This window comes from Elaeis guineensis, chromosome 4, assembly GCF_000442705.2.
Source record: "Elaeis guineensis isolate ETL-2024a chromosome 4, EG11, whole genome shotgun sequence".
Classification (NCBI taxonomy): Eukaryota; Viridiplantae; Streptophyta; class Magnoliopsida; order Arecales; family Arecaceae; genus Elaeis; species Elaeis guineensis.
This window is the reverse complement of record NC_025996.2, coordinates 106,088,723-106,106,680: the sequence shown is the minus strand read 5'-3', so window position 1 is coordinate 106,106,680 and position 17,958 is coordinate 106,088,723.

The following is a 17,958-nucleotide window of genomic DNA, read 5'->3' as shown; positions in this document are numbered from 1 at the left end:
TCTAACAAATGGATGTAAAGACGACTTTCCTAAATGGAGAGCTGGATGAAGAGGTGTATATGATACAACCTGAAATGTTCAAATCCATAGATGAATCTAAGGTGTGCAAGCTTCAGAGATCCATTTATAGATTGAAGTAAGCATATCGAAGTTGGAACATATATTTTGATAAAATAATTAGAACGTATGATTTTATTAAGAATGGAGAAGAACCCTGCATATACAAGTAGGCTAAAGGTTATATTGTCGTATTTCTTATTTTGTATGTGGATGACATTCTCTTAATCAGGAATGATGTCCTTGCATTATAGGGAATAAAAATATGGCTGTCATCATAATTCTCCATGAAGGTTCTGGGAGAAGCAGCCTACACTCTAGGGACAAAGATCTATTGAGATAGATCTAAGAGGCTGCTTGGGCTCTAACAGTCCACATATATAGATACCGTACTGAAACGGTTCAGCATGAAGAATTTCAAAAAAGATTATCTTTCAATAGGCCATAAAATTTTTCTTTCGAAGAAGGATTGTCCGACAATCCCTCAAGAGAGAGAACGCATAAGTAGAATTTCATATGCTTCGACAGTGGGTTCTATAATGTATGCCATGACATAAACGAGGCCGGATGTGGCATACTCAATAAGGATAATAAGTAGATACCAATCTGATCCGAATGAGAACCATTGAAAGGTTGTGAAAATTATCTTTAAGTATTTGAGAAATACTAAGGACCAATGGTTCATTTTTGAAGAATCTGACTTGAAGCTAGTGGGATACACTGATTTCAGCTTTCAGTCAGATTATGATGATAGTAAGAATATGTCGGGATACATTTTTGCCATAAATGATGAAGCTGTCTACTGAAAAATTTCAAACAGCATACTGTGGCTGACACAGTATGCAAGGTAAAAAACTGTGTGACTGAAAAAATTTATTAGCGAGGTGGAGTGGCACCCTCCATTGATGGTCTAGTTCTACTTTATTGCGACAGCACTGGAGCCATTGCTCAGGTGAAGGAACCGAAGGCCCATCAGCATACTATGCATATTCTACATCACTACCACCTTATCCAAGAGATTGTGGATTGAGGTGCCATCGAGCTTCAGAAGGTCGACAAAAATGAGAACCTGATCGATCCATTTACTAAAGCCCTCGATGTCAAGAGTTCGAAGATCATAAATCGAAGATGGGTATACGATACTGTATCGACTGGCTTTAATTCAAGTGAGAGTTGTTGGAAAGTATATTTCAAAGTCAATCGTCAGCCTATTGATAGTTGAGCTTATATTTATAAATTATATATCAATTGTTAATTATTAATAAAATACTATTTAACTTGTTTCATCACTTTGTGCACATCTTCTATGAACTTCAGTGTTGTGATGAAGTTCTTAGGACTAATTGAATCAATATAAGAGGATATATCATTTAGTCCTTAAAACTTGTTCACGATCAAACGATATGCTATGAGGATAGTAGCTATATCAAGTGTAGATCGTTGTATACCATGTATGATGGTTGACCTCTTAACTAAGGAGTGTAGAGACACTGACAAATATGCAAGTGAGATATAGGAGTACATTTTCATGAACGTGACTAACTCTGAAGCACTCTGCTATCAAGAGTTACTCCAAAGGAATGAGTATAAGTGTCTCTTCGATCTGAGATCACCACAGTGATTTGCAAGCAACTCACTATGTTTTGGTGCTAGACTACTTAAATTTTAAACAAGATCGAAAGGTTTCTGAACACAGTCAAGTACTTGTAAAGTCAGTGGTGAGTCAAAATGGGATTGACCACTCCTAGTCACTGGAGAGTATGCTTACATATATTTTCAATTTAACAAAATATTATTCAAAATAATCCTTGTGAGGAGTCACAGGATTAATTAGATTGAGATACAATTAGGATGCACTAATCAAGAGTTGACAATTAACTTTGAAGTCATCCTGAGCATCAAGGGTTAAAGGGATGAATTATATGGTTACCATAGTCCATTAAGTTCTTGGATGTTGCTTCGCATACATTCGACCTATCCAGATGTCGGATTCCATTGCTAGATGGTTATTTTGATTGGTACAGAAATTATTTCTATGCTACCGACTTAGGTTCAAATCTATGAGGTCACACACATAAGAAGTACCTCTCCGATTATATGGCTGATCGATGATTAAGAATTGTCCGAGAGTTAAATCGTCGATACGATTAATGATTAACCCTGAGCTATAGTTGTTAGATGTATGTCCTAGAAGCCAATATGGCTGACACACTGTAATAAATTTGAGACATAATTTTATACTTTATACATTGATTTGATCAATAAAAGGGCAAGTTTATATTTTATTCAAGTGTGATGTATCCTTGAATCGTCCATAGAATTAGCTTTCGATACATATTCTCAAAGAGTTGAGAATTATAGACATACATTTAATTTCTAAATACTCCCGATCATAGGATCATCATGAGGATAGTGATCGATCTAGATAGATTGATGTACAGATCACTTCCTTCGGGATAGATGAGTCTCTAGTCTATAATGTAGAGATACTAGGTGTGAGTGCAGGTAGTTGTTAGAGAATAACTAGTACTGAGCATGACCAAATGAGAGATCACTTGGATTTCTATTCATTTGTAATGATTGTCTCGATGCTATAGTTGTGTGACGGATCTTTTGATCTGAAATAGCATAATAGCTCGTAGTGAGACTGCTGAAGTTTGATTGACACATAAAGATGGATCTCAATAAGCCCTTATAGTGGATGTTGGTGATAGTTGATCCACTATAGGAGTAGGGTGCGCATCAAGATGGGATCTATTAACCTTGATAGGGAGGAGTAGTCCTATGAAATTTGAAAGGCTAAGTCTGAGAGTCTGTGGCTACAGTAGTATGATTTATAAAAAAGAGTTTTCATAGAAATCATAATTGGACTTGAGCAGATTGAATCTATCATATGACTGATGTTAAGGTTTGACGATTTATCCATGACTTGCCATCTAGTCGAGACTCATGATAGAGGGACTAAATCATATGTTAACTACACCTTGAGATTCATTTCAGTTCTACTGGGTTGCCACTATATACTGCTAAGTATCACTGGTAGGTTGTGAGAGCTCACTAGTATTATTCTGGATTGATAATCCTTGATAAGTTAGAGTAGAATTCTTCTAACCCATTGAAAAGAGTTTCAATGATACTTTAATAGAGATCATTATATATCTCACTATCAGATAGAATTGAACCTATGAGGTCACACAACAAAGAGATTAGGCCTGGAATAAGTAATTGAGCTTATGAAGTATCAATTGGGTTTAGAAAAATTCGATTAATTTCAAGGTAACCTTACTAGCACATAGTTGGACCCAATTTTCTCTTTTTATTTAAATTTCTTATTTGATAAGATAATTTAAACTTAATTATTTGATAATAATCTAAATGAATAAGATTCATTGGACTCCAATTATTGAGTGTCTAAGGTTTTGGATCAAATGAATTAAGGGCGCAAGTCCCTAATTAATTTTCTTGATAATTTTTACAGGGTGCCATCTTGATTTGATCAAGTTGGGTGTGTTCCATGATTAGAAGGCCTTTTGATTTCATATGGGATGTCCCTTGGGTGCAAAAGAAGGTGTGAAATAATGGGTGCAAGGGCTTCAAGAGTTCGCCCCTAAAAGAATTTCTAATGTAAGTTGAATAACTTAAGTTATTAGGAAACCTAATGCAAGTAAGACTTATATTATGTGATTGAATAGGATTCAATCCTTATGCCTATTTAAAGGGACCTCCCCTAAGATCTCTAGAGTATCCAACCAGTAGCCCATGCCAACCTTTGGAGACTCCCCATGCCCTCTCTTCCTCTCCCTTCTCTTCTCTCCTTGGACGTCCACATGTCCTAGTACTTGGGGCATCCCTTCTTCATCACGCCCAAGGGCTGTTGGGTGTCCACTTGTTGCTAGTTCTTGATGCTTAGTAGCAGTACAAAGCAAGAGAGAAAGGCATGAGAAAAAGAGAAGAAGATCATCAATGAAAGAGATCAAGAGTTGATTGCGATCTAGACTTCGTTCAGATTCAGCAGGCTGAATTTTTTTAGAGAAAAAAATTTAACTTGAAGAGGGCTATTCTAGACTGATTCTGAGTGGATACTTGTAGAGATCAGATACTTGTATAGCTAAAAAAAAATTTTTTCTCTTCTAGATCCAGATTTGAAGAAAGAGATTGTGAAACAAGTATGTGATTTGATCACAATCTAAATTTTAACATATGTCAGGTTCAGCATATGATCTAGATGTTTGTGGTTTTATATTTTTATATATGTATGATTTAAATTAAAAATATTTTAATCTTATATTCTATTGCAGTATTTAGAAAATAAAATTTTAAAACACACATGCATGCCCCAAACCTCGAATTCCAACGGTGGTATCAGAGCCACGGGTTTCATATTGCTGAAATTGTCATATATATTTTGAAAGAAGTTTCAAAATCTAATTTTTTCTTGATACGTGAGATGTATAGATAAATCATTGAATCTAAAATTTAATTTTAAAATATATAGCTGATATGTGAAAGCATGCATAGATCTGAATTTTGATCTAGAACGGTTTCTAGTTCATATTCACATGATATGTAAATACATGCATAAACCTAAAATTTTATATGAACTGATTTATGATTCTTATATGAGATATATGATTACATATTTAGATCATAAAATTACTTTTAATATGATCCATGATTAGTATATAAGATATATAATATCATGTTGTAGATCTGAATTTTATTTAGATCTGAATTTACATGTATATATGAGATATATATTTGTATGTTAAATCTAAAAATTATTTCTATAATTTAAAACTTACCTTACATGTAAAAAATTTAGATCTAAAATTTAATTTTAAAATTTGAAATTTATATTTGTGCATGAGGGTTTTGGTTATGGAAAAATTAAAAATTAGATCATGTAATACGATTGCATCTAAGGTTTTTGATTTGATTCATATGGGTCTAATTCGATTAAGTCATTGATCAAATAAGTCAAGTATTGATTAGGGTTAGATCAATTAAGTTATATAATCATACAATTATTGTTGATCAAATTGATTGAGTCTCATATGTAGAATCGATTAATCTAAGGACCTAATTTGGCTCGATGGTTTGAGTCCGATTCGCTTGAGTTAACCTATTTGGATCAATTGATCTATTGATGTCTAAGGCAAGTAATTGAGATGTGGTTATTTAATTGATTCCGTTCGCTTACCTAGTCAATTTATTGATGTCTAAGAAAAGCAACGAAGGGACCCCATCGATCTTCACTTACCTGGCCAATTTAGAAGATTGAGTCTTCAATTGGATTGCTTAGTGGTTTGGTTTAGCCCATGCTAATTAGATCGGTCATATGATGACTAATTAGATGAGACCTAAAATCTAAATCTTTTTACAAATATTAAGTCCATAGGTCTTCCACCGTTGTAGATGTGCGGGCATGCTACCGGTGTTGATTATTCTTGACTGGTCATAGTGGTTCAGTTGCATTGGGTACACACAACCACTCTATTAGCAAAGCGTTGCTTCAGGGTAAGGATGGGGTTGGGCCCAATAACAGTTAGGTGAGGGATCCAATGATAGCCTTGCACTTGCTTATGAATGGTGGGTCGGCTTAACTAAGGAGTGTGGTCAATAACTGTTAGATGAGCCCACATGACTTAGAGATCAAGTCGTTGTAACATACTTAGAGAAGCATCTGGACAAAGAGTTGGCTACGCATCGGTGTGCATGTTACCAATAACTATTAGGTGAGGTGCATGGCATCAGTGGGACCACAATACCCACTAGGAATCTTTTGTCACATTAGGGTTTTTATTTCTTTTTCGAGGAGTGGAGGGATCCAAAAAATTAGTGGAAGATATTGTTTGCATCTTAAAGTCTCTAGAAGTAAATATAACATTAAAAGTATAAAAGTCTAATTTAAATCTCTACTCTTGCAGTCGAACAATGTCAGCCTCGAACCCTTTAGCCCACATCCTTGAAACCAATAATTTGACTGAAACTAATTACAAAGACTGGCTCAAAAATCTCAAGATTATCCTGACCTTAGAAAAATTAGGTCATGTACTCGATCAAGAACTCATAGTGCTACCAAACCATCCTATCATTGAGCAAAGGGTTGCTTATGAAAAGTGGATGGATGAAGATAGTTGGATCAAGTGCTATATACTAATTTCTATGTCAAACAAGTTGCAAAGCCAGTATGAGTATATACCCACTGCCAGGACTATGATCACTCACCTACAAGAGTTGTATGGTAAGCAGAGCCATACAGCGTGCTTCGAGATGTTCAAAAGACTCTTCAATTTAAAGATGCACGAAGCGCAGTCTGTCCATGTGCATTGTATGATAGTGATCAAAGATTTTGAGAAGCTTAGGCAGCTCAGGCTTGAAATGCAAAAGAAATTACAGATGAATTGGATCGTTCAATCCCTTACGAGTTCATATAGTCAATTTATTGTAAATTTTCATATGAACAAGCTTGATTGCACTATACCTGAACTAATCAACATGTTGGTCACTACGGAAGGAACCTTGAAGAGTTTAAGGGGTACTATTCTCGCTGTAGAGTAGACTTTTTCGAAGAGAAAGTCTATTGGAAAGAAGAAGACAAAATTTGCTAAGAAGCAGAAGAAAGAGAGCAAGCCAAAGAAGGATGTTCCTAAGAAGATCGAAGCAAAGGGAAAGTGTTTCCATTGTGATGCTGAAGGCCACTGACAGAGGAACTGTCCACTCTACCTGGAGATCCTAAAGATCAAAAAGGGTAATAAACCTTTAGAAGGTATGCTCGTGATTGAATCTAACCTTTCGATTTCTTCTACTTCTAGTTAGGTATTAGACTCTGGCTTGAGTGCTTATATATGTACCTCAATGCAGGATCTAATAGAAAGTAAAAGGTTGAGAAAAGGTGACATGATCTTTCAGATCGGTAATGGAGCAAAAATTGTTGCAGAGGCCATTGGCACTTATCCTCTTTGATTACCATCTGATTTTAGATTAGATTTGAAGAACTATTATTATGTTCTTATAGCTAGTCAGAATTTGATTTCTGTGTCTGTACTAGCACAAAAAGATTTTAAAATTAGTTTCAATAAAAATTTTTATTCCATTTATTTATGAAATAAATTGATTGCACGAAGTTTTTTAATTGACAGTCCTTATCACTTGCATGTTAATACGAATGTGAATTTAAATGAGCAAATAGTAAGTACCGTAGGTCAAAAGAGACCCAGAGATGATATTAACTAGAAGTACTTGTAGCACCATAGACTAGGCTATATTGGAGAGGACAAGATAAATAAACTGAAAAGGGATGGGATCCTTGGCTCTCTTAATCCAAAGCCATATCCAGCTTGTGAATCTTATCTTTGAAGAAAAATGATCAAGTTACCCTTTGTAGGACATGGGAAAAGAGCCACTGAGTTACTTGTTCTGGTACACACTGATGTGTGTGGGCCATTTGATGTGTAAGTCAATAGTAGTTATGCATACTTCATTACCTTTATTGATGATCAGTCTAGGTATGGATACGTGTATCTGATGAAACACAAGTCTAAAGCCTTTGAAAGGTTCAAAAAATTTAGACGTGAAGTAGAAAAGCAAATAGGCAAAACTATTAAGGTTCTTCGATCCGATCAAAGAGATGAATATCTTAATCAAAAAATTTTGAGATATCTTAAGGATAATGGCATAGTCTCTCAAAGGATTCCTTTTGGAATACCTTAGCTCAATAGGGTATCTGAAAGAAGAAACAAGACCATATTGGATATGGTGAGGTCCATGATGAGCTTCACTGATCTACCCTTATATCTTTGGGGATATGCCTTGTTAACCGCCATTCACCTGTTGAATAGGGTTCCATCAAAGTCTGTTCCTATCACACTGTAAGAGATATGGTATGGTAAGAAGTCGAGTCTATGTTATCTTAAGACTTAGGGATGTCCGGCCTATGTCAAGAGACAGATGGTTGATAAATTAGAGGATAGATCTGTAGTAGCTCATTTTATAGGGTATCCAAAAGAATCCATTGGATACTACTTTTACTTTTCACAAGATCACAATGTGATTGTGAGTTGGAATATCATATTTCTACAAAAACAATTTATCCTGGATGATGGCAATGGGAGGTTAGTTGAGCTCAAAGAAAAAATCTCTGAAGAGCAAAGAGCTATAGATCCTTAAGAACCCATTATTCATGAGCCAGTAGTTGACATTCCTACCTCATAGATCAAGCAGGGTCTCTCGACCTCTTGAAAGGTACATGGGTATGCTTATGAAGAAAGTAAAGGAAATGTTTCTTATGCGAGATAAGGGTCATGGTGATGATCCTAATATCTTTGATAAGGCGATATCTGATATCGATTCTAAAAAATGGTTAGATGCGATAAAGTCAAAAATTGACTTGATGCATTCGAACCAAGTATGGACTTTAGTGGATCCATCTGAGGGTATTGTACCCATTGGGTGTAAATGGATCTATAAAAAGAAAATAGGTACCGATGGTAAGGTAGAGACTTATAAAGCTAGGAATGTGGTAAAAGGTTATATTCAGTACAAGAATATTGACTATCAGAAAACTTTCTCGCTCGTAGCCATGCTAAAATCCATCCGCACTCTGCTTGCTATTGCAGCTTATTATGATTATGAAATCTGATAGATGGATGTGAAAACTACCTTTCTAAATGGATATCTTGAGGAAGATATCTATATAGAGCAACCTATGGGTTTCACATTTGGTGATGGTGATTATAGAGTCTGCAAGCTGTAAAGATCCATATACAGATTAAAGCAAGCTTCTTGGAGTTGGAATTATCATTTTCATGAGCTGATCAAATCATTTGATTTCATCAAAAATGAAGAGGAACTATGTGTATACAAAAGGATCAATGGGAGCGTAATAGCATTCCTCATATTATACGTGGATAATATTCTTCTCATTGGGAATGATATTCCCATACTAACCATGGTCAAAAGATTGTTGTCCAAGAAATTCTTCATGAAAGACCTAGGAAAAGCATTCTATATTCTTGGAATAAAGGTATATAGAGATAGACCTAAATGGATGCTAGGCCTGTCATAAAAGCTATACATAGAAAAGGTGCTGAAGAGGTTCAACATGAAAAATTTCAAAAGAAGACTTTTATCTCTTAGGCATGGTATTAATTTTTTCAAGATGATGTGTCCAACCACATCTGAGGAAGTTCAGCGCATGAGTAGGATTCCTTATGCCTTAGTCATAGGGAGCCTCATATATGCCATACTGTGTACTCGACCTGATATAGTCCTTGCTGTGAGTGTCACGAGCAGATATTAGTCAAATCCAGGAAGGAGCACTGGATAGCTATGAAGAACATCCTTAAGTACTTAAGAAGGACTAAGGATCTATTCTTGATCTTTGGAGGAGACTCTAAGTTGCGAGTTGAGGGGTATACTAACTCAGACTTCATGTCTGATCCTGATGATAGAAAGTCTATGTCAGGATATGTGTTCGTTTGCAATGGTGGCGTAGTTAGCTGGAAGAGTTCCAAACAATCCATCATAGTGGATTCAACCACGGAGGCTGAGTATGTCACTGCTTTGGATGCTGCAAAGAAAGGCTTTTGGTTCAAGAAGTTCATCGCAGAACTTGAGGTTATGACATCGGATGCCATAGCACTTTACTGCGACAACAATGGAGCTATAGCACTTGCTAAGGAACCGAAGTCTTATCAAAAAATAAAGCACATCGAGCAACAGTATCATATCATACGCGACTACCTCGAAAAGAAACATGTCAAGGTGCAAAGAGTAGACTCCACAAATAATGTCGTAGACCCACTGACAAAGCAGTTGAGCCAATAAAAAATAAAGTCCACTTTGAGAAGATGAAACTTAGATTTGTGGCCAATTGGCTCTAGTCCAAGTGCGAGATTATTAGATATATGTCCTAGAAGCCAATATGGCTGACACATTGTAATAAATTTGAGACACAATTTTATACTTTATACATTGATTTGATCAATAAAAAGATAAGTTTATATTTCATTCAAATGTAATGTGTCCTTGAATCATCCATGGAATTAGTTTTCGATACATATTCTCAAACAATTAAAAATTAGAGACATGTATTTAATTTCTAAATGCTCCCAATCATAGGATCATCATGAGGATGGTGATCGATCCGGATAGACTGATGCATAGATCACTTTCTTTGAGATAGATGAGTCTCTAGTCTACAGTATAAAGATACTGGGCGATGAGTGCGGATAGTTGTTAGAGAACAACTAGTACTGAGCATGACCATATGAGAGATCACTTGGATTTCTATTCATTCGCCAGTGATAATCTCGATGCTGTAATTGTGTGACTGGTCTTTTGACCTGAGATGGCACTACTGCTCACAGTGAGACTGTTGGAGTTTGATTGACACATAAACATAGATCTCAGTGAGCCCTTATAATGATGTTAGTGACAGTTGGTCCACTGTAGGAATAGGATGTGCATCAAGATGGGATCTATTAACCCTGATAGGGAGGAGTAATCTTATAGAATTTGAGAGGCTAAGTCCAAAAGTCTGTGACCACAGTAGTGTGATTGATGGAAAAGAGGTTTTATAGAAGTCATAATTAGACTTGAGCTAATCGAATCTATTATATAACTGATATTAAGTTTTGACGATTTATTCATGACCTGCCATCTGTCGGGACTCACGATAGAAGGACTGAATAACACATTAACTACACCTTGAGATTCATTTCTGTTCTTCTGAGTTATCACTATATACTGTTAGGTGTCACTGATGGATTGTGAGAGCTCACTAGGGTTGTTCTGAATCGACAATCCTTGATGAGTTAAAGTAGAATTGTTTTGACCCATTAAAAAGAGTTTCAATGATACCTTGATAGAGATCATTATATATCTCACTACCAGATAGAATTAAATCTATGGGGTCACACAACAAAGAAATTAGGTCTAGAATAAATAATTGAGCTTATGAATTATCAATTGGGTTTAGAGAAGTCCGATTGGATTCAAGGTAACCTTGCTAGCACAGGTTGACCCAATTTTCTCTTTCCGTTTGGATTTCTTATTTGATTAGATAATTCAAACTTAATTACCTACTAATAATCTAAATGAATAAGATTCATTGAACTTCAATTGTTGGGTGTCTAAAATTTTGGATCAAATGAATTAAGGATGCAAGTCCCTAATTAATTTCTTTGATAGTTTTTATGGGGCGCCACCTTGATTTGATCAAGTTGGGCATGTCCCATGATTAGAGGGCCTTTTGATTTCATATGGGGTGTCCCTTAAGTGCAAAAGAGGGTATGAAATAATAGATGTAAAATTAGTTATTTAGATCTAATCTAAACAATTAAAATCAGATTATATGCAAAAAGTTCATGTCATAAGAATCCTTGCTCTGATACCATCTTAAGGAAAAATAGGTAGTTCAAAGTATGTATTTTTAAAATTTTATAATAGAATAATAAAAGATTAAATACTTTAATCTTCTAAATATATCTTAGATCAGATCTAAACTACCATTAAGGATCTATGACATGAAAATTTTGCATATAAAATATGATCTAAAATAAAAAACTACATCGATCACATCGATGCCCTTAATCTGATCTAACTTTTAGATCATATTGGTTGAGTTCAAAACTCATCATTTTTTTGTGGTTTGATGATCTCTATTGCTGGTAGGCATGGTATGAAGCTCTTGCTAATGTCGAGCAACCACACAAATCGTCCGGCCTTTATAGATCATCCATTCGAAGCCCTGATCGGATCTTCCTTCACGGGAGTGCTACCTCGCATCGAAGGCTCTAGATGGCTGATCCAAGTTCTTTTCTTCGAATCTCTTGAACTTTTCTAGATTAGAAGATGAAGATTTATGAGGAGATGGTGGTGTGGAAGATTGGACAAGACTCACTCTTGTATTTTTTTCTCACAAAATCTAGAGTTGAAACCCTAGAACCCACAGCTCACGCCCGAGAGGAAGAACACTTCCTCTATTTCTCATGCACGAAAGCCAATCCACTCTCAACTTTTTATGTCCCTACTCTCAAGTTTCTCTCAGCAAAAATCACTCTTAATCTTGCACAAAACTGATTTTCTTTTAAGGTTGGCATCCCATGGAAGATAAGGATAAGAAAGAGGTAGTTTCGATTAAAATTCAAACATTGGTTGATCTTATCACCAATTCAAATCAAATTTGAATTAAATTTTGGATCAAACTTTATCCTCATCTTATGAACTTAGAGAGAGATTGACCAACATTAGAATGGTTCAAAAATTCTCACACAAAAATACTTTATGCATGGAGAAAGGTAGTGGCGTGAAGAGGAGAGTCCAACTCAATTTGGACTCTAGATTTTCATTCAAATTCAAACCCATTTGAACACATTTAAACCAACCTATTTCTAATTCAAAAGGAACTAGATGAGGATGAGGAAAAGGCTTCTGGATATCAAAAAAATCATGTAAAAATATTTCTCACGTGAAGAATAAGAGGGTGCAAAGAAAAGAGATGCAAGGGATTCGAATTCGAATTATTTTCTCATCCAATTAGATTCTTAATCTAACCAAATTAGGTTAAATCCAATTAGACTACTAAACCTAATCTAATTAGATAGCAAATAGTTTTGATTAAATCTTAATCAAATCAAAAATTAATCAAGCTTAAGTTCTGATCATATCAGGAATCAAACACCCTTAGCGATTTGGTCATCTCATAACTAAATCAGATCAAACCAAATTGAATCCAATTCAATTAGATTTGATCCAAAACTCAATGCTCAATCAAATTTAATTAATTAATAATCTAATTACTAATCAATCCTCCTATAATTCATCAATAATTAGCAAATTAAGTTATTGCAACTTTTGTATAGGGTTAATCATCAATCGAATTGACTGTTTTATCCTAAAATGATTCTTAATCATTGATCAGTCATATGATCAGTCAGAAACTTTTTTTAAGTGTGACCGCATAGGTTCGAACCTAAGCTGATAGTACAAGAATAATCTTTCTATACCAATCAAAGTGATCATCTAGCAATGATACCCGATGTACGGATAGGTCAAAGATTGCAAAGCATCATTCAAAAATCTATTGGCATATGGTTACTGTATAATTCATCCTTTTGACCTAAGTGCTCAAGATAACTTAGGGTTTAACTGTCAAGCCTGATATGGGCATCCATATTATATTTTAATTTTTAAAATTTATCACATAGATTACCCCGACCAAGGTTTTATTGAATTGAAACACACTGATACATTAACTCCTACTTATTCAGATAGGTCAATGCCATCTTGACTCACACACTGACTTCATAGGTACTTGACTATATCCAAAAATTTTTTATCACTGAATTAAAAATTTAGATAGTCTGGCACCAAAGCACAGTGAGTTGCTTGTAAGTCACTGTGGTGGTCTCAGGTCAGAGGGATATTTATACCCATATCCTTTACGAGCTACTCTTGACAGTAGAGTGCTCAGTAATTGGTCACATTTAGTAAGATGTACTCCTACATCTCACTTGCATGCTATGCCAGTATCTCCACACTCCTTAGTTATGAGGACAATAATGTACATGGCACATAACGATCTATAATTGATATAGCTATCAACCTAATAATAGTTTATCATTTGATCGTGAACTTAAGGTTTAAGGACTAAACGATATATCCTCCTATATCGAATCAAATAATCCTAAGGACTTCATCACATAACAGGAGTTCAAAATAAGATGTACACAGGTATGAGAAAATCAAATAATATTTATTAATTTAATAATTTATATAAAATTATAATAATAAGCTTAACCATCAACAGTCTGACGATTGACTTTGGGACACAATTCCTAACAACTCTCACTTGGACTAAAGCCAATCGGTACAATATCATATACCCATCTTTGATTTGTAGTCTTCGAACTCCTTGACATTGAGAGCTTTAGTAAATGGATCGGTCAGGTTCTCCTTTCCGTCGATCTTCTAAAGCTCAACGTTACCTCAATCCACGATCTCCCGAACTAGGTGGTAGAGACACAGAATGTGCTTGGTCCGCTGATATGACTTCAGTTTCTTTACATGAGCAATGGCACTAGTGCTGTCACAGTACAACAAGATGGGGCCATCAAGAGAGGGTGCCACTCTGAGCTCATTGATAAATTTTCGTAACCACATAGCTTCTTTTGCAGCATTGGATGCCGCCATATATTCTACCTCACAAGTAGAGTCGGCCACAGTGTGCTGCTTGAAACTTTTCCAACAGACTGCTCTATCATTCAGGGTATAAATATATCCCGATATGCTCTTACTGTCGTCATTGTTAGAAAATTGGATAGACAGCATGTGTAGATTTCAAAACTTTGAAAACAGGCAGCAGAAATAAAATGGGTTAAATCCTTTAACTCCACATGCAAAAGATCAGATCTAAACCTACCCATATCCAAGAGAAAACACATATCAATAATCTAAAATTTAGAAATAATTATGAGATCAAATCTCATTACCTTTGCATAGGTAGAAATTCACTACTTCTGATAATCACAGATTTATAGAAGGTTGAGCCGCACATATGTCTGGCCTTTACGGATATCCATCGGGATCGATCTTAAACTTCTTTCTCCTCATAGAAGATTCTTCTTTTAAAAAAAAATCTGAGCCTTTAAACTTTGATCAACTCCTTTGATCTTAACTGCGACATCAACTCCTTGATCTGCAGCCTTCTTTCTTCTTCTCCGCGATCTACAATCTTCAAGTCACCAACTCTGCTTTTGGGCATGGGGAAGAGAGGCACCCAACTTTTGGGCATGGAAAGGAAGAGAGGAGGAGAGGAGGCATCGAGATGGGAGAGAGGATTTTTCTTGATAAAAAATTCAACCCCTTAAGAAACCCTAGAGTCCTCCCTTTAAATAGACACTACCCTAACACATATAAGGAACCCAATCATCTTAAAATGGTAGATCCTTATCTCATAAGAATCCTCTACCTTTTTAATCTGATTTATACCAAATAAAATCAAATATAAATGGTAATTAATCAGCTCCTTAAAGCATATACAAGAGGCATCATGGAATATTTGTTAGGTAGAATTGATGCCCCACAAAGGGATCTCTAGCCAAAAGAGATAGAGCGTGGACCCCACTCTCTCTCCTCCATGTCATGACACATAAGAGGGGGTGGGCCCCTCAAGGATTTGGTACCCAAAATTTTCCAAAAGGAAAAGGATCCGCCACTCAATCTTCCATCTATTCTACATGCACACTTGAGATAATCAGAAGATAAAGAAGAGATAATATTAGGATAATTATACCAACTAATTGACTTAATCAAATCTTTTTGGACTCACAATTAAGAGCCCAATTAAACCCAAATGGATTTAGGTTTGGTTCAAGGCTATGGACTTGATAAATTGAAGTTCTGAGAAGAATTATGTTTAACCATGTGCTAGCATGGTTCTCATAAACCTAATAGAATTTCAATAAATCCTAACCCAATTGGAACTTCATTAGCCCAATTGATAAATTCTAGATTAAATCTCTTAATGTGTGACCCCATAGGTTCTATTCTATCTGATAGTGAGATATATTATGATCTCTATCATAATATCATCAAAACTCTTTTTGATGGATTGGAATATTTTCAATTCTACCCTTCGAGGGCCATCGATCATCAAGTTAATGCCTGATGAGTCTCACAATCCACCAGTGACACCTAGCAATATGTAGTGACAATTCAGTAGAATAAAAGTATAAACTCGTAGATGTAGTTATCGTATGATTCAGTCCTTCTATCGTGAGTCCCAACATCATGGAGGTCATGGAGAACTCGTCAGACCCCATCATCAGTCATATACTAGATTGGCTCGACTCGAGTTCATTTGTGAATCCTGTAGAAATTATTTTTCAGTATTTACACTTGCTTTGCCTAAGACTTTCTGAACTCATCTCGCCAATCACATAGGATTTCTTCTTTCTACCAAGGTCGATAGATTCTATCTAGGTACATCTTACTCCAAACAGCGAACCTAAACCTACTGAAGCCAATATACACAGCAAAGATCCGAATGGCTAGGGATCAAGAAAACATGCAGTCAAACCCAGTAGCCTTACTGTGAATAGCCAATGACACCGCAGGTCAAAAGATCACTCACATCACTGCAGTATCGAGAAGACCACTGACGAGTGAGTAGACATCCATGTGGTTCTCGTGTTGGTCACGCTCAGTGCAAGTTATTTTTTAACAACCACCTGTACCTTTATCCTAGTGTCTCTATACCGCAGACCCAAGACTATCTGCCCATAAGGGAGGTGAACCGTATATCGATCTCAAATGGATTGATCACTGTCCTCCGTAATAATCTATTGATCGGGAGCATTTAAAATTGACCACTAATTAATATATGTCTCAAATTCTTAACTCTTTAAGAATACACTAAAATCATCTTTGTTAATTTTTAGGACAAATCATGGATACATATACATGATTGAAATGAAAGAGCCCTTTATTGATAATAAAATGATTATAGGTATAAGTTTAGGCCTTGTAAGTACATAATGTGTCAGCTAACAATTGACTTCTAGGACACAAATCTAACAAACTCCCACTTGACCTAAAGTCAATTGGCCATATACCTAAGATCCATCTTCTTAAGGTGAGCTTCGATCTTCTGCTGCTGAGAGGCTTAGTCAGTGGGTTCACCAGTTTAGCATGGAGATGACTCTCTACATCTCGATGAACTTCTTCTCAAGGTATTCGCATATGATGTGAGTCGCCGCTCTATGTGCTTGGACTTCTAGTGAGATCTGGGCTCCTTAACAAGGGCTATGGCATCGTTATCATCATAGTGCAGTTTAATGGTATCTAATGGCATCATGCCTAGCTCCACAATGAACTTCTTGAATCAAAAGGCTTCCTTAGCAGCTTCAGAGGTGGCAATGTACTTGGCTTCCATGATCGAATCTGCAATGATCGGTTGCTTGAAACTCTTTCAGCTAATCGCACCACCATTACACAAGAAGATACACCCCGATGTAGACTTTCTATCATCGACATCAGTCATAAAGTCTGAATCGGTGTATCTCTCAACTTTCAGCTTCGATCCTCCACCAAAGAACAATATCAAATTTTTAGTCTTTCTTAAGTACTTAAGAATATTTTTAACAACAATCCAATGTTCTTCACCTAGATTCGCCTGATATCTACTCGTGACACTCACGACAAATGCTATATCAAGGAGTGTACATAACATGGCATATATGAGACTCCCTATTGTCGAAGCATAAGGGATCTTGCTCATGCACTGGATCTCCTCAGATGTGTCAGGGCACATCTTCTTGGAGAGATGAAGGCCATATCTAAGGGGTAAAAGGCCTTTCTTGGAGTTTTCCATGCTGAACCTCTTTAGCACCTCCTCTGTGAGAGTCCTATCATTCTCTTAGATCTATCTCTATAGACCTTTATACCAAGAATGTAGGAAGCTTCTCCTAGGTCTTTTATGGTGAACTCTTTCGACAACCATTCATTGACCGACGTGAGTATGGGAATATCATTCCCAATCAGGAGGATGTCATCCACGTACAATATGAGAAATGTGACAGTGCTCTCACTGACCTTTTTGGACACACACGGCTCCTCATTTTTGATAAAATCAAATATTTTGATTACATCATTGAAGCGAGTGTTCCAACTCTGAGATGCTTGCTTGAGTCCATATATGGACTTTTGCAGCTTGCAGACCTTGTGATCACTATCACTGGACGTGAACCCAAAGGCTGCTCTATATAGATATCTTCCTTAAGATATCCATTTAAAAAGGCAGTCTTCACATCCATCTATCAGATTTCATAATCATGAAATACTGTTATGGCAAGCAGAGTATGGATGGATTTCAGCATGACTACGGATGAAAAGGTT